Source organism: Canis lupus, chromosome 27 (genome assembly GCF_011100685.1).
Source record: "Canis lupus familiaris isolate Mischka breed German Shepherd chromosome 27, alternate assembly UU_Cfam_GSD_1.0, whole genome shotgun sequence".
Taxonomy (NCBI): domain Eukaryota; kingdom Metazoa; phylum Chordata; class Mammalia; order Carnivora; family Canidae; genus Canis; species Canis lupus.
The window spans coordinates 28,453,872-28,477,733 of NC_049248.1; the positions used below are offsets into that span (position 1 = coordinate 28,453,872).

At 38.3% G+C, this 23,862-nt stretch overlaps 1 long non-coding RNA gene across 1 annotated transcript in view; it reads right to left on the bottom strand.

The window, feature by feature from the left end:
• Positions 1 to 739: 739 nt before the first annotated feature.
• The window catches only part of LOC111092883, a 91,605-nt gene continuing 68,482 nt past the window's right edge, over positions 740 to 23,862 (bottom strand). The window contains exon 5 of the long non-coding RNA XR_005379647.1: positions 740 to 841. This is a non-coding gene — a long non-coding RNA (uncharacterized LOC111092883). The remainder of the gene's footprint in view (positions 842 to 23,862) is intronic.

The following is a 23,862-nucleotide window of genomic DNA, read 5'->3' on the forward strand; positions in this document are numbered from 1 at the left end:
GCTGTATCCATACTTCTTTTTCAAAGTTTCACAGTGTTCTTAGCATATTAAAGGCTCCTGCAATAATCATTTATCTTTAAACTTTTGCTTTCTGAATCTATTTGACCAAGCAACTCCCTGTTCCCACCTTGCCCATTTAAGAACAGCTTTGGATATCCCTCAGAACTAATATTCTCAGGAAGAACCCTTGAGAAATATTGTTGTTGACTGACAAGGGAAAGAGCATATTTAAATGGATATTACATCCTTTTAAAGCTTGAAAGCTCTAATTACTCTGCCCTAGGAAGACACCAAGGCATGGTACCTAAAACAGTGTTTAAGTTATAATATCTCACGATGTTCTACTTCCTTAAAGGTATTTCTAAGATTTCAAGTGTCCCTCGTATGCTGTGGATCTGACTGGAGAGCCCTCAGATAGTACATTTTTCCCCCTCCTGTGCTCATGGTCGTCCAAGGCATTTGCATGGTGGAGACATAACTTGAAAGAGTGAAAATATCAAGCTATTTGTTTGTACAAAAAGCTCTCAATGAGGAAGAGTTTATTTGTTCTTTTGACTCCAGATATTCCCCTAGCCACATCAACCACTGGAAAATTGTCCCTCAGGAAGAAAACCATTGACACAGAATAGTAAATTAAATAACTACGCTATAATGCATAATTTCAAGTTACTAGGCAAAAGCTGTAAGGATTAAATAAATTTTAGTTTGCCTGGAGCTGCATTGCATTAGAAAATCCTTACCCCAGGTGTTGAGTTTCTGGCCCAGCTGGGCCATCCATTGGCCACCTGCTCATGCATTGCTCTGTTTGCACAACGTGATGGAAATTCCTTGGGTAAAGGATCTGCATAATGGAGAAAGGAAATCATATAAAATTTTTGCCAAAATAGTTCTTTCTCTTGATTTTTAAAATTTCATTTCCCTCTTCTTTTGCCACTAGATTCTGCATGGCATAATGTATATTTTTAGCATTGCAATCCTGGCAAATACTGTTAAAAGAATTAAGTGATGCACAATTATGTGGAAACATAATAAAACAAAACAAAGCAGACGACAGGCCAACATTCCCAATATTCAGAAGCAGATGCAAAGGAGGACTGGATGTATGTACAAGTCTGCACCAGTTAAGGAAACAAGAGACTTAGCTTATTTACTTCTTTAACTCAAAACTATAAAGAAGGCAAATCAGCACCCCTGCATGACTTAGCTCTTTTTGCTACATTTATAGTAGACATATATGGCATTTAATAGGTTCTCTTCATTTCTGTCACCAAAGGTACTAGAAATAAGCCTATGGGACTGGGCTTTAATGTAGAAAAGCCAAGATAATGCTCAAGTAATAAAAATAGGATCAGCGCTTGTCAAGTCTCCGGACAATTAAATGCCAAGCTTGCTCCCCCATACTGCCCCATCTAAGAAGATAATTTAAAATGGGGCAGAAGCAGTTTCTATTGAAAGGCTAAGGAAGACCAGTTGCATTAGCTTAAGAGGCCCATATAAGAGCTTAGGAAGCTGTTATGAGTGACACATGAGAGCCAGCTGGACAAAGAAAACAGTGAGCCTCAGAATGCCCCACTGTTTCTCTCCGAATGGCTTTAATTGGCAAAGACAGTTCAAGGACCTTTTTATCCCCCAGCCGAGGGATAGTAAATCCCAAGTGCCATCTCTGGGAGGCAGCTCTTGGAGGATAGTGGATATCATAGCTACAACTACAGCATAAAATACCCTGTGCTAACCTACTCAAGGCCTGCCCTAGCACTCTCCTGGACAGCTGTGTCTAAGAATTACCTGGCTGCTTCTTAGAAAGGGTTATAAGAGCATGTCACAGCCAAGACTATAATTTAAAAATCTGTTGTATCTCTCTCTCTCTCATCTATCTATGTATATATCAAGCTAAGCTCTCTGGCCACTAACAGATTTAAGGAATGCCCGGGAAACACGGTGCACCAATTCCCACACTAGTTGTTTCCTTGATGACATGTGGTAGTAAAAAGCCTATCTGGGATCTTTTCCTCTCTTCATCACAGAAGAAGTAATTTCTTAAAAGCTTGATCCTTTCCCTAGGAGAGAGAAACAAATATAAACTCTGTGAGCAGAGAAGGCCTTTCCTATATCCTGTGTTCAAACACTGTCTGCAGCTGCAGAATCATGAAATTTATGGGAGAGGACTTCAAGATGGCTATGATCAGAGCAGGGATTTTGCTTTAACAAATAACCCAAATCATCAAAGAATGGAATCACTATTATTTATAATAATGTACTGATTCTATTACTGAGCATAGCACTCCATATGGATAATATGCAGATACTTTCTGTTGCTGGTAACACCAAATGTCTGAAAGCAATATCCTCTCTTACCAGGTATTAGATTAGGTTAAAATTCTTTGGGGTTCACCTAATCATGTGCAATTGTTGCATTAGTTACGGAACAAAGCTAAATTTCATTAAAAAGATTCTTCAACAATCAGATCAGGAAAAGTTTTGTTTTATTTTGATTTTCTAAATCAAATGCTCTCTTAAAACATGCATGTATATTTTTTTACTATAGACTCATGCAGAAACAATACACACTGTGTATTTCCCCTTTAAACATGTGTTTGAACTAGATCAGGGCTTGAGGTGTCCAGAAGAGTTAAGTAGGGTTATTTTCTTTTGGAAAGAATAATAATTAAAGAGATGCCTATCCGAATAAATTGAAGTACATCTTGATTTTGACTTCTACAGGTGTGTCATACAAAAATTCTATTGGTAATTATTCCCTACCCTACCTCAAAAACAGAGTTCCATTGGTTATAACTCAACAAAAGCTCCACTAAACTGTAGCAGAATGGTGTTTTTCATGCCTTGTTTTGAAGCTCAGTATGAATAGCCACTGGATTTTCCTTCTCAGTCTTATTCAACATTTGTATTGTTTTGGGGGGACTCTATTACTATTGCTTTTTCATCTTTTTCTGACTTGAATTTTAAAAATTCATTGTAAGATAACATGTTTGATATTTTAAGTAGTTAAGACTAATTACAGAAATATAGCTTAATGTGCTAAAAAAAAAAGGAAGAAATTAGTTGCAATGGAAAAAATCTCAAATCCACTGAGAATTTTAATCCTTTTAATTAAAACATTAGAAAACTTAAGTGTTTCATAAACACAACTATTTGATCATTTAAGGGACTCTTAATACCTATCTAACAGCCTTTCCTTAAATACAGCTAGTCAAATTGGTAGGTGAAGACATTATTCCCTTCCACCCAAGCCAGCTTTATCTGTGACATTTGGATAAGACATTGTCTTTGGGCAGGAGGATTTGCCTAAGGGAAAAATGGAAGGCAAGAACAGCAACAACAAAAAGTCTGAATAACCTATGTTAGTAAAGCTGATACTTGATACTTGTATTTCAGTCATTAGATGAGTTTTCAAAACAGACAATTCAGTCAAACTTTTAGTTTAACTAACAAAATGTTTAAATAACTACTAAATAAATCTTTTACTGGGATAATTTCTTGATTTTGTTTCATTGGCCAATTTAGTTAGCTTTTAGGCGCCAGTTCTCAAAGATGCAAGTCGAATAAACTCAATTTTCAGAGTACTAGACTATTAAAATTTCTTTTTTTTTTTGAGATTTCTTTTTTTAAATAAAATTTTTTTTCCAATTATTCAAAATGAACATCCCATTCCTGCAAAGAATGGCATTATGGAAGGCTGATTTAGAATAGATGTTATTCAGGAAGTGTATGAAACTTAGCTTCCTAAGTTTTCTAGAAAAATATAAATTAAAATATGCATTCAGCTCTACTGTTTTTAATTTTAACCAAAGGTCCAAAGGCTGAAATCTGGATAGCAATAAAATGGGACTGTACTCCAGATAATAAACAAAGATTATTTATTGATGAAATTCATATGATTATATTTTAATTTTACACTTGATTTCAGTCATTTCCTTTAGATTTTTTTTAATATTGTTCAAAACTGAATGATTTGGGCTAATGTTTTTATTTTTTCAGTCGTTTTCTTACTATAGCATGTGTACTTCTTTGCAATCTCCTTTCTGAATGCATGTACCATTATTATTTGTCTGATTACCATTTTCAAACATTAATTTATTTGAAGTTAACTATGCTTCACATTTTAAAAGACGAAAGGGAAAATATGACTGGAAATTCATAAAAATTACTTTCATAGCACAGAAACAGACACATAGATCAATGGAACAGAATAGAGAACCCAGAAATGGGCCCTCAACTCTATGGTCAACTAATCTTTGACAAAGCAGGAAAGAAGAAAATGAAAATGGAATGAAATGAAATGAAATGGAAAAAAGAAAATCTCTTCAACAAATGGTGTTGGGAAAATTGGACAGCCACATGCAGAAGAATGAAACTGGACCATTTTCTCACACCATACACAAAAATAGACTCAAAATGCATGAAAGACCTAAATGTGAAACAGGAATCCATCAAAATCCTAGAGGAGAGCAGAGGTAGCAACCTTTGTGATCTTGGCTGTAACAACTTCTTACTCAACATATCTCCAAAGGCAAGGGAAACAAAGGCAAAAATGAAGTATTGGGACTTCACCAAGATAAATAGCTTTTGTACAGCAAAGGAAACAGTTGACAAAACCAAAAGACAACTGACAGAATGGGAGAAGATATTTGCAAATAATATATCAGATAAAGGGCTAGTATCTAAAATCTATAAAGAATTTATCAAACTCAACACCCAAAGAACTAATAATCCAGTCAAGAAATGGGCAGAAGACATGAAAACACATTTCTCTGAAGAAGACATATAAATGACCGACAGACACATGAAAAAATGCTGAAAATCACTTGGCATCAGGAAAATAGAAGTCAAAACCACAATGAGATAGTACCTCATCTCAGTCAGAATGGCTAAAATTAACAAGTCTAGAAATGGCAGGTGTTGGCAAGATGTTGAGAAAGAGGAACCCTCTTCCACTGATGGTGGGAATGCAAACTGGTACAGCCACTCTGGGGAACAGTATGGAGGTTCCTCAAAAAGTTGAAAATAGAGCTACCCTATGACCCAGCAATTGCATTACTGGGTATTTACCTCAAAGATACAAATGCAGTGATCCAAAGGGGCACCTGCACCCCAATGTTTATAGCAGCAATGTCCACAATAGCCAAACTATGGAAACAGCCCAGATGTTCATCAAGAGATGAATGGATAAAGAAGATGTGGGATATATATCTATCTATCTACAGTGGAATACTATTCAGCCATCAAAAAAATGAAATCTTGCCGTTTGCAACAAAGTGGGTGAACTAGAGGATATTATGCTAAGCAAAATAAGTCAATCAGAGAAAGACAATTATATGATCTCACTCATGTGGAATTTAAGAAACAAAATAGAGGATCATAGGGGAAGAGAGGAAAAAATAAAACAAGACAAAATCAGAGGGGAAGACAAACCCTAAGAGACTCTTAATCATAGGAAACAAACTGAGAGTTGCAGGTTGAGGGGGGGGTGGATAGGGTAACAGGTGATGGACATTAAGGAGGGCACATGATGTAATGAGCATTGGGTATTGTAAAAGTCTGATGAATCACTGACCTCTACCTCTGAAACCAAAAATACATTTTATGTTAATTAATCAAATTTAAATAAAGGTTTAAAAAATGACTTTCACAGAACTAAAAAATACCCAAGGAAACTATCTCACCCATGTTAGCCTCTGCCATTCATTAAGTGCCTCAGTCTTTCCTTATTCTTGAGTAGCATTTGGTCCGTCATCTTAACTTGAACTTAATTCCTCTTATAACATTTGAATTATCATGTCAATAAATTGCCACTAATAAGTATGGCTAATCCACTGGTCTGTTTCCTTCACTATTGGGAATTGCTATGAATAATTCAGATAGTTACTTTCTGCTCTAAATGTACTGCTTCTGATCCATAATGGATGGACCTGAAAAAAAACTCTCAGGTGATTTAGGAAAATATTTTTAAATGAGTGGTTTACTAAATAATCTGACTCACAAAATGAGTACAGATGACTCCTCAGGATGACGTAGGGAGATTCTATCCTTTTTATTTTCCAAGTCAGTTTACAGTAAAACTACTGCTGTCTATTTCCTCAGGAAATGAATCTTGGTAAATAACTGAATTGGCTGATAGCCAAGGATTGAATCCTTTATGTACCAGTAAGCAGGGATTTTATTGAATGAAACTCTAAATTGCACTATTACACTTCTCTGCTTATTTATTTACTTATTTATTTATTACCGAAGTAGAGTTGATACAAGATGTTCATTAGTCTCAGGAGTACAACACAGTGATGTCGTATGCTGTCCTCAACTGTAGCTATTGTCGATCACCATACAAGTGTATTACAATACCATGGACTGTGTTGTTCACGGAATGAATAAGGTATTTATTCTATAACCAGAAGGCTATACCTCTCACTCCCCTTCACCCACTTTGCCCATCGTCCACCCCGCCTTCTCTGCTCTTTTAAACAGATGATGGTGACCATAACAACCTTTTTTTTTGGTTGCTTGAAATGAAGATACTGAGCCTCAGTTCTTTGGACAGAATGATAGGAAATTGCTTTGGAAAAATGGAAAGAGAATGGAATTTGGATTCAGAAGCCCTGACTGACTTTTCTATGATACTTTCTAGCTGCATGACCTTGGACTTATGCCTGAAAATTAAGGCCAATAACATCTCCTTGGGCTGCTGTGTGAACAAATGAAATCATCTGTGTAAAACCACCCACTACTACACATTTACAATATGTTATTGTATTTAAATATTTAAATATGGTAGTCTCCATTTTGAACTTCCTCCTTTGGGGAGGAGCCTTGGCTCTGTCACTTAGAGATGTATTAGAACTCATGTGGGACCTCTGTGCAGTGGTGCTCAGTTGGCTCCACAGTCGGAATGATCCATGCCACAATGAAAACCTGGCTCTGCTTCTCTCCTATCTGTTTTCATCTTCCCTAAGCCATTCTCATCACAGCTGTCAACAGCCTCTGACTTGCTCCCATCAGCCAAGAGATCATTCATTATTTCTCCATCACTAACCCAGTGACACTTGAGACAACTTTCCCTTACACTGAGTGCTTTTAGGTGTAAAAGATGAGTGATCAACTCTATTTCAAGACTGGAAGAGTGTGTCAAGAATTCACTCCAAAGTGTGTCAATCCTTCATTATCCAGAGCAGATGATCTTACAGACATATGAGCAGTTTTTCTTGAAGTTTCTCTGAAATGCCAACATCAAGTGGAATTCCAGGCATGCTCAATTTAAAAGTCTACGTCTAAGGTAATAATAACATTCAAAATTCTGTGAGGTGCCAGTGTGACAGATCAACAAGCTCATGGAATTCCTGTTGTTATAGTACTTTGTAGCATGAATAGCCCTCTGGTTGGTGGACAGATGCAGGGAAGAGATAGTGGTAGCAGGAAATATGTACCTAGTGAATAACTGTCATCAGAGGAGACCTGGGGAAGAGCACAAATCCTGTATTCCCAACCATGTATTCCATGCATACGAGACATGATTTCATTTGTAGGGGATCACATTAGGCCTCCTGTGAGGAACTCTAAATAGGTTACGATAGTCACTTATAATTCTTACTGAAACCTTGAGCTCTGGAAACTTCTTTCATAGGAAAAAAAAAAAAAAAAAAAGATGAGAGAACCAGCCAGAAAAAAGTCTTTGTGCATCCATATACCTCTATTAGAAACATGGACATTACAACATCTTTGAATATTCTGGGATTAGGACATGTTGAATTGGCAAATGTTATCCTGCATGAGGCCCAGGAATGTTACAACATAGAAGAACATGCAGTCTCTCCTTATTTTTCTTATATCTGGGAGAACTTGATTCACTTGCAGACAGACATTGGCAAAAACCCTACCAAAGTGGACTAGTTCTACCAGAAATTAAACTTTATTAAAAACAAATTCTCTGGAAAATTCACAGAATTTTTTTTTTTTTTGTAGTCACAGTCACTCATTTTCTTCAATGCTCTGTGTGCTCTTGAAATGCCCAAGCCCTCCTCCTCCAAGTTAATATTCCCAAATTCACCATAACAAATCTTTGTTCTTTTAAGAAACAAACAGCCAAAAATCAGGAACTTTCTTGAGATCCACTCACAGAGAAAGCAGTCTGGATGAATAGTCCTCAAAGGAGGGTGCTTAAACATCTCCTAGGAAGTTTGTTGAAATGTCCAGAGGCCCCATTCTCGGTTCTTCTCAGAAGGGTAGAAGACCTACCCTTCTCGGTAGGTCTGGGGTGGCCCCTAAGAATCTGAATTTCTAGAAAGTACTCCAGTAGTCACAGTCTGGACTTTACTATTCAATGAGCTCTGATTGTGATTCAATGTTTGGAATTGCATCAAACTTAAATGACTCAAGATCAGCAAAGCACAACGACAGACAGCTTTTCCGAAGCCAGGCATTATAAAGGTAATATGTGCTAAAAATGAACTGACTCTGCAACGGTTTCATGCCTTCATGTTTCTAGTGAAGATTCACATTTTTTTCTTAAAGCATCAGCCTTCTGATTTTCAGTATAGTAGCTGGAATCTATACAATTATATAGTTTTAATGAGTGGTCTAATTCTCTCTGATTCCCCAAGTATTCCCATTGTGGAAACCACTGCACTACCCAGAATACCAACCCAGAAGTTCCCAGCCCAAGGTGAGCTGCTGTCTCCACGAGAAGCATCTAGAAATGTGGCAGGGGGTTGCATTTCTGATTTTAGTGATTGAGAGTACCACTGTGTTGTTAACCATCCTGCAATGCTTAGGACAGGAGCCAGACTCTGAGCAGAGGAGTGACCCAAACAATTCTACCAAATAGAGTTGTTCCATCCAAAATGCCAACACATCTTCTATTAAGAAACTCTGCTTGGGATGCCTCAGTGATTAAGCGTCTGTCTTTGGCTCAGGGTGTAATCCTGGAGTTCCAGGATCGAGTCCCATATCTGGCTCCCTGCATGGAACCTGCTTCTCCCTCTGCCCGTGTCTCTGCCTCTCTCATTCTGTGTCTCTCGTGAATAAATAAATAAAATCTTTAAAAACAAAAAAGGAAAAGAAATTTTGCTTAACATTATCAACTTGTCCTCTCTCCCAAGAGCCCTATGGCCTTTATGAATTCACACTCATTCACTCTTTCAACAAACAATTATTAATCACTTACAAAGTGACAGGCCCTCTGCTGAGTGCAGAGGACATAGAAGAAAAAAATAATGCAGTCGTTACCTTCAAGAAGCTCCCATGGTGGAAGAAAATCAATTTATTTCAATACCACGTGGTAAGGGCTGAGACAGAGGGGAGCAGGGGCTGACTGGCAGCACACAGGAGGGGAGCAGGGGCTGACTGGCAGCACACAGGAGGACCAGGCACTCACTGAGGTCTCAGCAGACAACATAATGCTAGACCAAGAGAGGCAGAAGAATTGGGGTCAAGGGTGGAGTAGGACAGAGAGTAAAGGAAGAATAAAGGCTTTCCAAAGAGAGAAGGCAACACCCAAACAAAACTCTGGCAACTACGAACATTTCACTCTGATGAGGTACACAGAAGGCGTGAGGAGAATAAAGGACAGGAGCTGGCTTTGGAGAGAAGATCATGAGCTTAGTTTTAGATATTCCGGGGTTGAAGGCGCAAAGGGCAAACTGTGGAAATGCCCTTTAGATAGTTGGGTAGATGGCTCTAACATCTGGGGAAAGATACGGGGTGAAAATATAGATTCAAGAGTTAAGTCACCACACAGACTATAACAGGAGCTGTTGAAAGTAAAGAGATCTCTTAAGAAAAAGCAAGCTTGAGAAGAGGGGTTTGGGAGTGGAAGAAGAGGTTGACAAAGCAACGAGAAAGAGGTGAAGAGTAGTTGAAGGGATTGTGATGTTTCTTAAGCCAAAAGAAGAGAGAATTTAGAGGAGGAGACAGTGGTCAACAATGTCAAATGCAGCTGAGAGGTCAAGGAGGATAATGCCTAGGAAGAGTCTGCTGGATTGAGCCACCAGGAACCTAGTGAGAGGGACAGGGCAACTCTCTCAAGGAGTGGCCGCCACTCAAATGCGGACACAACCTAGGAAAGCAGAGAAAGGAAGGGAGGAGAAAAAAAGAGGCACAAGGAAGTGTGTTTATCTGCTCATTTATAGATGAGAGAAAGATAGTTATATAATAACAGGAAGGAGTCATTAGATTTTAAAAGAAGGCGTAGAACTATTAGGTGAACTCCCCAAGGACCTAGAGGCTTGGAATGCTAGGCACAGGAGAGAGGAGGGGAGCAGAGTAGTGAAGGCGATTGCCTTTATGGATTTGCTTTAAGGTGGCTTAGGATCTCTTCCTATAATGACTGATTTTCTTACCCTTCAGCCACATACTTGTAACTTCAGACAACTCACGTTAAAAAAATAAACAGCATGAGTAGTGCCTATACAGGATATATATATCTGCAGCATTTTATTCATCCAACAGATATTTATCATAGGCCTAGTTTGTGCCTGATTCTTTCCTTTGTGCTGAGAACATTTACAAAAGAAGTACTCTTCTGGTGGAGGGAGACAGGCAAGTAACAAAACCATAAGTGATCTATCAGAGGGTAAGGAATGCTAAGGGAGAAAATAAATGAGGGAAGAGGGAGAAGAAGAGGTAGTGCTGGGGGTGAGAACAGCCCAGTCAGGGAAGGCCTCTTGAAGAAGGTGACATATGACCGGAACCAAGCGGGAAAGTGAGTCTTGCAAGGATGAGGGAAAAACACTCTGGGCAGTGGGAACCTCCACGTGCAAAAGCCCAGACTTAGCATTGAGCCTGTGGAGCTCCAGAAGCAGTCGGTGAGGCTTCAGATGCAAGGGGCCCCAGGTGGCTGCAGGGGAGGGGTGGGAAGCCAGCAGCCAGAGGTGGGAATAGAATGGGACAGGCCAGACAGCAGGGTGCAGTGTGCACACCCACTTGAGGGCTTTGACCTACTCTCTGGAAGGGGGCTGGCGGGGGGGTGCTGGGCTCTGAGCAGGGCAGTGACTTGTCTCTGGGGCCCATGAATCCCTGAGGCTGCCCAGGAGAGAACCAAAGGGATAAGACAAAAGTGGAGACCCCAAGCCCTGTAGAAGTTATGGCAGTGACTCCGGCTGGGTCTGGGGGACAGGCTGCAGGAGCAGTGGAGGGCAGAGGCATGGGTCTGATTCCATTTGCAGTGAGATACTGTTCTAAGTGCTTGACATGAATTAATTCCTCTAGTTCTTACAAGAACTCTGAGATAGGTACCACTACTAACTCCACTTTTCACACTCTAAAGGATACTCTGTCCAAACAGCCGTAGTGACTCATGTAATGGACTATCACTTAAATTATTTCTGAAGTGCAAGATAGGTATGAGGTTAAAAACAGAACAGAACTCTTTCTGGATATTTAGATATTGTGCTTTGATTCTGAAGTTTAGTGTACAGCCATGACCAGTATGAACTAAAACTGTAGTACATTTTAAAAATTAAATAATATTTAATTTATTTTATTTAATGAACATCCATTTGTTACCTTTTGCCAGACTTAAGTAACACAGAACATACAGTGAGAATATTATTTTATTAATAAGAAGAGACAAATAATTGTGATACCAGATGGATATTTTGGGGGCTCTACAGGAAAGTCCCAAAATAGTAACACCACTTTAGCAGAGAAACCTCTCTCCACTCCTTAAGCTTGAGTAACAAATGGCCTTGTTATTTTAGTTCTTCCAGAAATGCATGGCAGCTGGTATCCAAGGCCACCTAGAGCCATGAGAGAATATTTTAAATGTTCTTTTAAATAATAATGTAAGGAAGTGTGGGTTTTTTTGTAATATTCAGTGAATTCTAATTTTTTATTATTTTAATTTATTGGCTATGCTTTTCATTTGGTATTATGATAAAACAATCTTTTAATGATATCATAAGATAGTACTAAACAGTAGGTTAATTTACAACTGAGATTAGGTTTTTTGGATTTCATTACAATACAAACAATATGATGTTTCTACAATATCCATTCATTTGTTATTTATTTACTCAATCTACATTTTTCAGAGTCTAATGGAATTTCCATACAGGAGAGATTACAAAGTAATATATTATTGGATACCAGTCTCATGATTTTCAATCTTTTCCCTTCTCATGTGTTAGCAAATGAAAAATTGAATGAACATTCCTTTTGTACAGAAGCATTAAAAGCACATTTCCTTTTAATTTGCCAATAGAAAGTCAAGGACTTAAAATTCTTTATATACCCTTCTGATATCACAGGTTGGAATCCTGCACATGGTTGAAAAACCAAACAACAGGGCATATCAGCAAATTTAAACCACTGGGTACAGCAAAGCCTAATGGGAGTGGAATTTCAAAGCAGGCATCTAGGTGAACAAGTATTCCATGGAACCTAGGTAATTTTCTGGTGATAGCACTGAAACCTTCCAATTCACCAGGAAAAAGAGACTTTTATTTTACATTCTAAGATGCTGGGTTTTTTGATGACCAACCCACATTAATCAACCAATAATTGCATCATGCAGGGAGTCTGAATGGTAAAATTCAAAGCTAATATTAATTTACCTATGACAATTTACCTATTTCACCTACAGTAGAAGCTCTTTTAAATAATGTCCACCTCATCAGGTCACCAGATTAATAGATATTCCCCATTTCCTCTGTGAAAACATACTGGTAGATGTCCTAATAAACATTCTTTGATATGCTTGTGTACTTCTGCTCCCGTTGCACTGAACTGCATTGAACTGCCAAAATTCAACTGAGTTTATCCCAAATGTATCTTGGTTGTATTTTTTATCAAAACTGCATAAATTAAAGTACCTGGAAATTGATAAAAGTATAAGTGGAAAAAGGACTAAGTGCTCTTTTAATGAAAACCATGTAAGTGATGTGGAAAGATAATGTCACAATCATAAAGATGACCAGGTAATTGCTATGAATAATGTATGAGTGCGACAACTGTAAGAGATTGGAAGAAAAATTAAAAATCTCAGATTCTCTAAACAAATCGATGTGCAATCACGTTTAAGTTTTCATTCCACTTCAAAGCTATCGAGATTCATAATCACTGGCTATCATGACTGGTGGGTTTATACAAGAAAGATGAAGTGGTATCTTAGAATAAACAGTGGATTCTTACTCAAAGAAAAGCCCTGGGTCTGATATTAAAATACTGATGAAAAAAATAAAAATAAAATATTGATGAATGCATGCATATTTTCCCATTTTGGGTTAAAATAGAATATGTACAATTATATATATAATTTGTTTTATGATTTCTCATATTTAACTGACCTGTCAAAATGATCAGCCAAGTATTGACCAAGTACCTATTCACTTGGAGGTTTCCTTCTGTACCTTATTCAGGCAGGTTCACTGAATTTCTTCTGTGGAGGATTACTTTTAAGTTCCTTGTAGGAATAGTGAGCTGATTTCAGATGGGCACTGAAGGGGGAAAATATGTGTAACTTATTATTTGCCTCCATTATAATGAAATGATAGAGGCACACCTCAGGATGACTGGGGTTTATTGCTACAAAATAGCTCCAATGAGTCACTCCTCCATGATTTCATACCCTTGGATACTATCCTCCAATATGATCAATTTCTTGGACTGAAAAAATATGGCATAAGCAATGCTGTGCAAAAAGTAGGCCTTGGCCTTAAGAAGTCTCATACTTTTTGCCTTTGTTCTCCTGCTGCCACAAGATGTCATGCAAGGAAGCCCAAGCCAGCCTCCTCATGAACTGCAAGTCATGTAAAGAGACTTTAGAAGATATAAGACCACTTTGAAGAAGGAGAGGCCAAACCAGCACCCATTTGTTCCAACCATCATAGATGATGGTGCCAAACAGATTAGTAAGTCCATCCTTGATGCTCCAGACCCAGTCATAATACCAGCTGACTGGAAACACATGAGTCTGACCAGCTGATACCACACAGAGTGGAGACCAGCTGCCCAGTTGAGCCCTGCCCGTTTGCAGAACTTCGGGCAAATAAATGATTATTGATATTTTAGGCCACTAGATTTGGGGGCGGGGTAGTTTATTACACAGTAATAGGTAACTGTCACAAAACTGAATAATCACAAAACCTTGGAAGCCTATGGCAGATGTCCCAGTGGTTCTCTGGTGTCTGGAAATAAATACAAGCTTTAAGGCACAAGCAATAGTAAAAATAAGAAAGCTCTTTCATACCTAAATAAATAAAGAAAGAAAGAAGAAGAAGAAGAAAAAAAAAAAGAAAAAGAAAAACTAGAACTCATGTTTGTTGAAGCTTTAAGAAAAGGGTTCTGACATTTTTCTTTGATTTGGGGTTTAAATTAAATCCATAACCTTAGAAGCAACATTTTCCAGGGGCGATTTTGCTCACAGTGCAGAAATAAAATATGCTATGCTAAAAAGAGAAAGGGCAATAGGAATTCTACAGTATTTTAAAAATAAAAAGTTGAAGCAGAACAGTCTGGTAGTCTATGAATACCAATTTAATACCATGCTAATTTGAAAACTATAAGCCAGAAAAAACAGACTGATTATTATAGATGAATATAACCCTGATGACTAATGTAACTATGGTCTTTGGAATCTGTGTTCACTGCAACAGTAACAGACCGTTGTTAGAACTGATTTCCAATTCTATCCCCTTATCCCTGAATTTCCCAATTATTCTCCTCCCTGCTGCGTGCAAAGGTGGAGAACATTAGAAACATGGCACTTAGAGCTGGAACGGGACAAATGAGAGAGGAGGAATCTCTCCCTCAGGATCTGCTGCAATATCAAAGTAAAAACAATCTTCCAATCACTTGTGTAAATAACCATTAAAATGATGAATCGTCCTTGCATTTTCTCCTTTCTCTCTAGCGCATATTAAAAAAATGACAATTTGTTTCGAAAATGACCAATGTCATCTGAATGTTTGCAACAGGGGCTACTCACGCATACACGGTAATATTTTTAAAGCAGAAAGTGTTTTCAGCCTGGTACAAGAAGATAAAAAATTACTATGCGGTGTATTTGTAGCTTTATTTTTTTTCATTTCTCAAGAGACAGGTTTCTTCCAGAAGCGCAGTTGATAAAACATGATTTATTTTTATAATTTCGCCAGAGAAAAGCTGAAAGTACCTACCCAGCTTCAGTACTCCTGTAAAATTAACTGCTAGTGATTTTTGTTCATTTTATACCTTATTCTGAGCTTTGCTTTAATGACTGCCTTATTTTTCTGTTTGAACCAGATAGAAAAATAAACTCTCAGAGTGTGAAGAAATTGCCAAAACATTTTTTTCATCTGGTAGTTTTCCTATAAACTTAATGCCCTTTATTTTCACTCTAGAATACCAGTAAAACTACTAAGTCAATGAATTAATTGTTAAAGTCAGCATCACCTAATCTGTGTCCTTTCAGTTTAAAAAGACATCCTCTAATAGCTAAAGTATAAGACATTCATCATAGAATATTTACCAAATAAGAAAATCTTAAAAATAGAATAAAAATTGAGAATAATCACATGACCCAGAGATAATCACTGTAAATTTTGGTAAATTGTTTCCTAGTGAAGGAATCTGAATGTTTAATAAATTTCAAACATATCTGCTACTCCTCAATAAAACATGAAACTTTGGTCTAATTTTCCCTTTGAAATTTATATTTGTAGTCATATTTGATAAAGTTTTTGATGGACACTGTTTTAAATTATTTGACAGGCTGAATATTAAGCAAGAGATAAACAAGACTGTGGTGCAGAATAAAGTGGAAAAAGAGAATTCTTTATGCACTCATGTACTCATGACACAATCAAGCCATAGAACTTCCATCACTCCTATAAATTCCTTGGTGCCCTTTTGTAGCCAATCACCTCTGCTCATCGATGGCATCAGGCAACAATTGGTGTGCTTTCTGTTATATATACTGTATACTATAGTTATTAGAGTTTTCTAGAGTTTCACATAAAGGGAATTCCTACAGTATATGATCTTTTGTATCTGGCTTCTTTCACTTAACATAATGGTTTTGAGATTCATTTATATTGTTGCATGTAACAATACAATGTTATTTTATATGACCAAGTAGTTCATTATATGGTTATATAATAATTTGTTTACTCACCAGTTGATGGACATTTAGGTTATTTCCAAGGGCCATCATGTTTAAAGCCACTATGAACATTTGTATAAAAATATTTGGGTGGGCGTGTGTTTTCATTCTCTTGGGTAAAAAAGTAAGTATGAGATTTCCCAGTCCGAAGATTGGGTATATACACGTTTCACTTGATAAAAAAAACTGCCAAGGTATTTTCCAAGCTAGTGTATACCATTTACACTCTCATCAGAAATATATTTGTTAGGATTATTTCCTCAAGTTTTAACCATTCTGTTGTATGCATAGTGCTGTATCATTAGGGATTTAATTTGCATTTCCCTAATGACTAAGGTCATCTCAACTAATGTTGAGAATCATTCATGTGCTTATTGGCCATTGATACATGTTCTTTGATTAATTTTTTAAATATGATGTGAAGTAAAGGCTAAAATGCTTCATTTTCATATGGATATCCAACTATACCAGTACTACCAGTCAAAAAGATTAACTTTTCCACTATGCAATTACTGTAGAACTTCATTAAAAACTATTGGCCCTGTATATTTGGATCTGTTTTTGTACTCTATGTTCTGTTTCATTAATCAACATGTCCATGATTAAATCAATATCACAGTATCTCGATTAATGTGCATTCATAAGAATTTTTAAATTAGGTAGTGTAATTCTTATTTTTCTAAGTGGTTTTTTCAATTCTGGATTCTTTGCATTTCTATATGGATTTTACATTCACCTTAAAAATTTCTTCAGAAAAGTCTGCTGAGATTTTGATTTGCAACTGCAACTAACTTTATTTATTTAAGTCAATTTGGGAGTTTTTGACATCTAAATAAATGAACTTCTAATCAATGAGCTTCTTTAGGTTTATTTTAATTTTTTTCTGCAATGTTTTACAGTTTTCAGTTTTCAAGTGTTACATATAATTTGTTAAAGGTGCCCTAATTTTTTTGGTAATTGTATTGTAATGGCTATTCTTTAATTGCAATTTCTAATTATTGGTTGCAAATATAGAAATGCTCATTTTTATACATTGATCTTATGTTCCATTGCCTTGCAAAACTCACTTATTGGTTCTAGTAGTTTGTTCATAGATTTGTTAAGATTTTATAAATACATAGTCATCTCTTCTGCCTTTCTAAGACATATACATGTTGGTTTTTTTCTTTTCTTGCCTAAGTGCACTGGCTATGAATTCCAGTAGAATGTCTACAGTGCTGAGGCTTGTAATCCAAGAACTATACCTCCTCCAAGTATATGTTCATTGTTAAGAGTAAACAAACAAACAAATAAAAAACACTCCATATACTGGAGGAGTCAAGTGAAATAAACAGTGTTCTGAAAAGCATCAACTTGTATCATGCACTTATTTGAGGACACCAGTAAACTGTTTCACTGTTCCAAATTTAAGCTTTCAGTAAATTACCACAAAGTAGTGTGCCTAGGCATTGTGGCATACAGCTCACTTCTGAGCTAAAAACAATAAAAACAGAGTGATAATTAGGAATTTGCCATTTTACTTCGTGTTTTTACTCATGGATTTAATGAACTTACATTTGAAATCATGCATTATCTCTATCTAAGCCAAGGCTTCCAAAATAAGTGAACTGTTTAAGTTATTAAACATAATTACACACAAAACTATGGAGAAGGCAAAAGGACACATCTGAACATTGTATTTGCATATGATCAAAATTCCATTAGCATGTAAACAAAGGATCTGCATGGACCAGAGACACACTCAGAGCCTGAGGAGGGCTCTGTCATCTTATCTAAGGCATGTCTGGGAGCACAGCAGGGCCCAGTTACAGACCCGAGTGCACATCATACAACCAAGGAAGCACATAACTTGAAATAACCAGGCCAGCCTGGCTTTCCTAACTTAGTGAGAAGAAGAGGTAAGGACATTGAGGCTGCACTACAGCGAGGCTAGGCCCCCAAAGAGAGTAATTAATAACTTGTTTTATTGGGAGGAGCCTGGCATTAGGCAAATCCTTTCCTCTTTTCATGTTTATCCATCCAAAAAGGGCAGTCTTTTTAATCATGGAGATTTGAGGACATAGCCTCAATTGACCTATGTGAGCACAACAGAACAAAGGGTTAAATGGTTTTTATAACAAGAAATAGGCTAAAATTACATCCTCCTCTGTAAACTAAAAAATTAGCTATAACAGGTAGCATATCTTCTTTGCTTTTCTTTAACTTATTTCCTCCATTCTAGTTTCTTTTAATATTAGAATCAATTCAGTTGGTAACTGCGAAGGTTTGAGGACTCTCTTCCATCTCCATGTTTTCACTTTGGTTTGCACAAATCTCAGGGGTACGATGTTTGGAAAGAAAACACATTCCAGACCTAAAGGCTGTGCAGGGGGATTTGTACAGCTCCTCAAGCAAGTAACCATGCTGGGTAGTAAAGCTGGGCTGGCTGAGGTAATTATCACATGCCTGGCCTGGACAACATGGGAAGAGTACAGTTCTAATGAGGGCAGGACAGGAAAAGGTAAAAGTATGTGTGAGCTCTCATAGAACCATTAAAAGGGGAAATTCCTGAACTGGTTTGGCCCAATTAATTTCAAGCATTCCTGTCATTTGAGTAACGGGTACAGACATTACATGTGCGGCAGGGCCTGCTAGAAACCAAGCACTGTGTTAATTGCTGGGACAGTCAGCATCTCTGCCCCCTAGAAGCTTACAGGAGAGCAGGAAATATGGGCAATTACAGGATGACCAGGGTCTCATGGGAGCAGAGGGGAGGGTATGTAACTTAAGTGTGGAGTCCAGAAAAGTCTTTCAGGAGGCAGCAACAGTGAAGCTGCAATTCTATGGAAATGAGTGTCTAGAGGAGGAGCAGCCCTGGGGAGGAAGAGAATCCCCTGAGCAGAGAATCCAGAGAGAAGCGAGTGGGGGGCTTTTGATGAACTGAAGGAAATTCAGGCTGGCTGGATGTAGAGCAATCCTGAAGGAGGCTTGGAGGTCGACCCCATTAGAGACTTTGGGCTTTAAAAGCAGAAAAGAGTCACTGGAAGGTGACTGAGACCAATTGCACAGCATTTTAGAAAGACAGCTCTAACTGCAGGGTGGAAATGTAGTGGAATGGGGCAAAACTGGAAGTCACATCAAGGCTTCTTTCACTGACCTAGGGAATAGGATGTGCAGAACCACAGTGGTGCTGCTATAAAGAATTGCCATGACCTTAGTAACTTAAAACAACACATTTACTATCTTAGAGCTCTGGAGGTCTGTAGTTCAAAATGAGTCTCATCTTTGGGACCCATCTTTTCCAGCCTCTAGCAGCTGACATACTCTTTGTTTCATGGTCTCCTTTTTCCATCTTCCAAGTCAGTAATGGCCAGTCAATTCTCCCTCATAATGTCAACCCTCTGGTTCTGAATCTTCTCTCTCTCTCTTTCTTTCCCTTTAAGGGCCTGGCCATTACATTGGGCCTTCCTAAAAAATCCGGGCCAATCTCTTTAAGATCAGCCATCCTTAATTAGCATCCTTAATTCCATCTTTTAGACTTAATTGCCCTTTGCCTTGTAACATAAGGTATTCAGATTAGGGATTAGGGTGCTGGCATCTTTGCCAGTCATTATCCTCTTCCCACTACTATGGCTACTGCAAGGAGTGAAGGGATTCAGGAGATATTTTGGAAGCAGAAGTAAAAACAGTGATTCGTGATTCCCTGGAGAACAGCTGCATGCTCAGACAGTTCAGTTTGTGCTTCTCTCCGTTATCCATTTATAGCCTTGTGTTATTTGGGGTGGGGAGTCTAGGCGGCTGACAAAATCAAATCATTATTACAATATGGGAAATAAAGAAAAAGAGATCAGAGCAGAAGTGGCTCAAGGAAAAATCTGACTAAATGGCCAAGATTTACCTCTAGAAATAGTTCTGAGATCTCCAACACACCAACAAAGGAGGGATTTCTATGCTTTCCTCATAGCCACAATGATTTCACTCTGGAAAAATTTCAGGGAAGCATTATCACTCACCTTTGATAGCTCTTTAGAAAAATCTCAGTAATTATCCATAAAGCATCTAGTTTTAAACAATGAAACTTCCTGGTGATATTTCCAAGATAAATTACCACATTTCCTCAATTCTAAAATGCACATTTCCCAACATTATGTTTCTGAAATCAGGATGGATATGGACATTTAATGTAGCATTTCTTCTTTTTTACTTTTCCTCTCAAAATCTGTTTTCAACAGATGAAGTCTTTACAATTAAGGGTATGTGGTAATTTTTCTCCAACCATGGTGATTGTCCTACTAAGGCAGACAATGTTTGTTTTTAAAGTTTAAGGACTTTTTAAAAAGATTTTATATTTATTCATGAGAGACCCAAAGAGAGAGGCATTGACATAGGCAGAGGTAGAAGCAGGCTCCTCACAGGGAGTCCGACGCAGGACTCCATCCCGGATCCTGGGATCACGCCCTGAGCCGAAGGCAGATGCTCAACCGCTGAGCCACCAAGGCATCCCAAGATAGACAATGTTAATAAGCAAATGACAATACCTTTGCCACAGACATTGTTATAGACCTGGATCAGACCAATGAGCTGTGAGATATTTGAGAAAGGTAGCTCCTCACTCTTCCAGGACAGAAGTTAGAAGACAGGTCTTTTCGCACCGGATACAAACAAGGAAGAAGCTCTCAAACACAGCAGGAAGAATAGATGCAAAGATATGAAGGATTGTGGATGATAATGTTGATACACCAGGTTCTTTATTGAGCATCTATTCTTTACATTTAATCCCCATAATAATCTTGTGAGACAAGTTACCGATCTTGGATCCTGTTTCATAAACCAACAAATTCCTTCTACTGTTTGAGTCAGTTTGAATTTGTCACTTATAATCATATGCATTCACACAGATACAGCTAGAGAGCTATTGGGGGGGGGGGGTATATACCATCGTCAAAAAACACCAAACACTAACATCATACACCAACCTGAGCAGAAATTTCCCTTTTTTTCCAACCAGTCCCCAACTCAGAACCAACCCAACTTTCTGCTTCCTCCTAGTTTGCCATACGTTGTTGGTAACAGCTACATAAACTGAGTATCATAAAGACACTCCATAGCCCATGATTTCCCACTGCATTTTAAATATCAGTGTTGCTTAGATATTCCTTCACTTGTGACTTCTCACCTACCTTTAGAACTCTCTGATTCAATAATTTCAAATGTGTATTACTTTCCTCTTGGGCCCTAATCCACATCTTCCTGCTTTCACAGAAGATCTGGCTTATGCTGTCATTGAAATGTGAACATCCTCAACTACACCACCTATCCTCCTTTCTTACTCCAGGGGTTACACCTGGATTTAGTTGCATCAAGCTCTCCAGATTGAGATTATTTCCCATGGCTTTCTATTTGCTCAACCTCCAGACGTTCTGCTGGGATCATGAACTTAACAGAAGAATGCTAGGGGCTAGGGATGCCTGGGTAGTTCAGCAGTTGAGCGTCTGCCTTCAGCTCAGGGCATGATCCTGGGGTCCTGGGATTGAGTCCTGCATCAGGCTCCCTGTAGGGAGCCTGCTTCTCCCTCTGCCTATGTCTCTGCCTCTCTCTCACTGTCTCTTGATCTGTGTTTCTCATAAATAAATAAATAAACTCTTAAAAAATAACAAACAAACAAGGGAACACTAAACTCATTCATACCCTCTATCCCTCATCAAAATCTTGCTTTTCTCTCTGGACTCCCTATTATTGCAGTAATTGGAACATGAAAAATGGAAATGGGAGTAAGTGGGGGTAGAAGGCAGCTAAATTAGAATTTTCTGACTTGCAATCTTCAGAAAAAGACGGGTGTTGTACTGATTTTTCCGACCACATTAGGAAGGGCTTCATGTGGACAAGGATGCTGACAGAGCCAAGTCAGCTCTCTCATTGAAATCTCACAAAAAAGGGAAACTATTATGGGTGGACCTAGAGGTCTATAATCTTGTATATGCATAGTAACACTCCTGAGCATGATATAGGAAACCCTCTTAGCTGTGCTAAGTAAGTAATAACAGGTTGGCAACAGCTTTTTATTGACAGTGTCAAGAAACAAGAGGTCAGGCATCACATATTTTTCACAGTCCTCTAGCTTGGGAATCTCCCATATATTTTTTCCTCTCCCTAAGCCCTACAATTGGTTCTCTATCCTGGAATCATCACCCAAACACCGCTTCTCCTCTGCATCCTACTGGACAAGGTAGTCTCAACAGCCCTGTACTAGATAGTAGTACCTTCCCCCCTTGCCATCTGAGGAAATTCTGCTCATCTTTCAAAGCGCAATACAAGCTTTCTTTCCCCTGTGAAGACTACAATGACCTCTCTTTTCTACTTGTCCTATCAGAGATGACTGCTCATCCTGGCTCAGACCCAGTGTTCATTTTCCCAATATATTTTTGCATGAATAGTTATGTATTCGTAGATGATCCTTATTAAACTTTGTGCTCTCTCTAGTGGGTCAGTCAGGGAGTGAGGGAATTGAGGGGGAGAGCAGAGACATGATATCTTCTTTTTCTTTATATTTTCTGCTCCCCAAACTGCTGTTGACCTAATTGATTGAACCAAATCTCCTGAATATGCAAATACATGCATAGGCATATTGCTGTAAAGGTGTGTTTCCCAGGAAACACAGTAAGTGCAGACTTTGGGATTGTTGTGTTGCACAGTTCCAAAATGCATTGTGGGTGTGGGGGAAGTTGTGAATGGAAAAAGGCAGAGGCGTCACGCACTCCTGCTCAAAGAAACTGTGCAAGTCCTGCAACAGCCCTACTGCAATCCCTTCCAGTCAGTTCTGAAATGGCCTGGGGGAAAAGCGCCAGACAGAGTTGTAAATTGGCTCATCTCTGCTGTAGACCAGGAGTGCACTGGGCTGAGACACACACATGGAAAGGACATAGAGATGATTACTTTTCTAAGGGATATAAAATACCCAAATGGTGTAATACAGGAATATTTCAGTATCACTAAACTCCACACTGCATTAGAATCTGTCACCCATATGGAAATAGATGGTTCTGAACTTATCACCCTCATATTTCCAAACTAGCAAATGTAAAAATGGTTCTGCATGCTTGTTTGGACAAAATTTTGCAAGCAACAGCAGATTGTATTGTTTGTCGACTGCTGATGAATTATGCTTGGAAGGTTGAATATTGCCTCCTTTTATTATTACTTCCCATGTGCTAGGCACTGTGCCAAGCACTTGTGTAAAGGCAGGTGAAGAAAGGGAGTTTTCTCTCAGAGGGATTTAATGTCTTATTCAAGGTCACCATCCAGCAAATGAGACACCAGAGCTTGAACTTCAATCTGATGCACTTCAAAGGCCACATACTTAACTACTAGGAGAAACATGATCGTCTCTCATCAGGTACGGGAGGTACAGCCATTTCAAATGCCACGGAAGGTTGCTACTAGCAGAAGGAGGATATGAAGCTCTCCTCAAGTGAAGGAACCCCTCTTGTCCAGGCCTTTCTCGAGTCACACAGAACCAAGTGTTCTATTTTTGTTTTATTTCCCGTGGAAATTTTTCCTGTGGAATTTTTCATTACAAAGGCCACCAAGAGGTAGGAACAAGAAGAGCAGGCGAAAGGTTTTTCTCTCTGCTGCTCCATGCTAAGGACATCTGCCCAGGGATCTTCATCTTTTGAAGGCAATGTGAGACTGTGCTGTTGGCCATTTAGAGCTACTTGAGCTTAAAGGATCCTGTTGGCTTTTTCCTGAGGATCAAGCTGTAGAATTCATGTTTCCCAGGATGCTCTCTTCCATAGCCC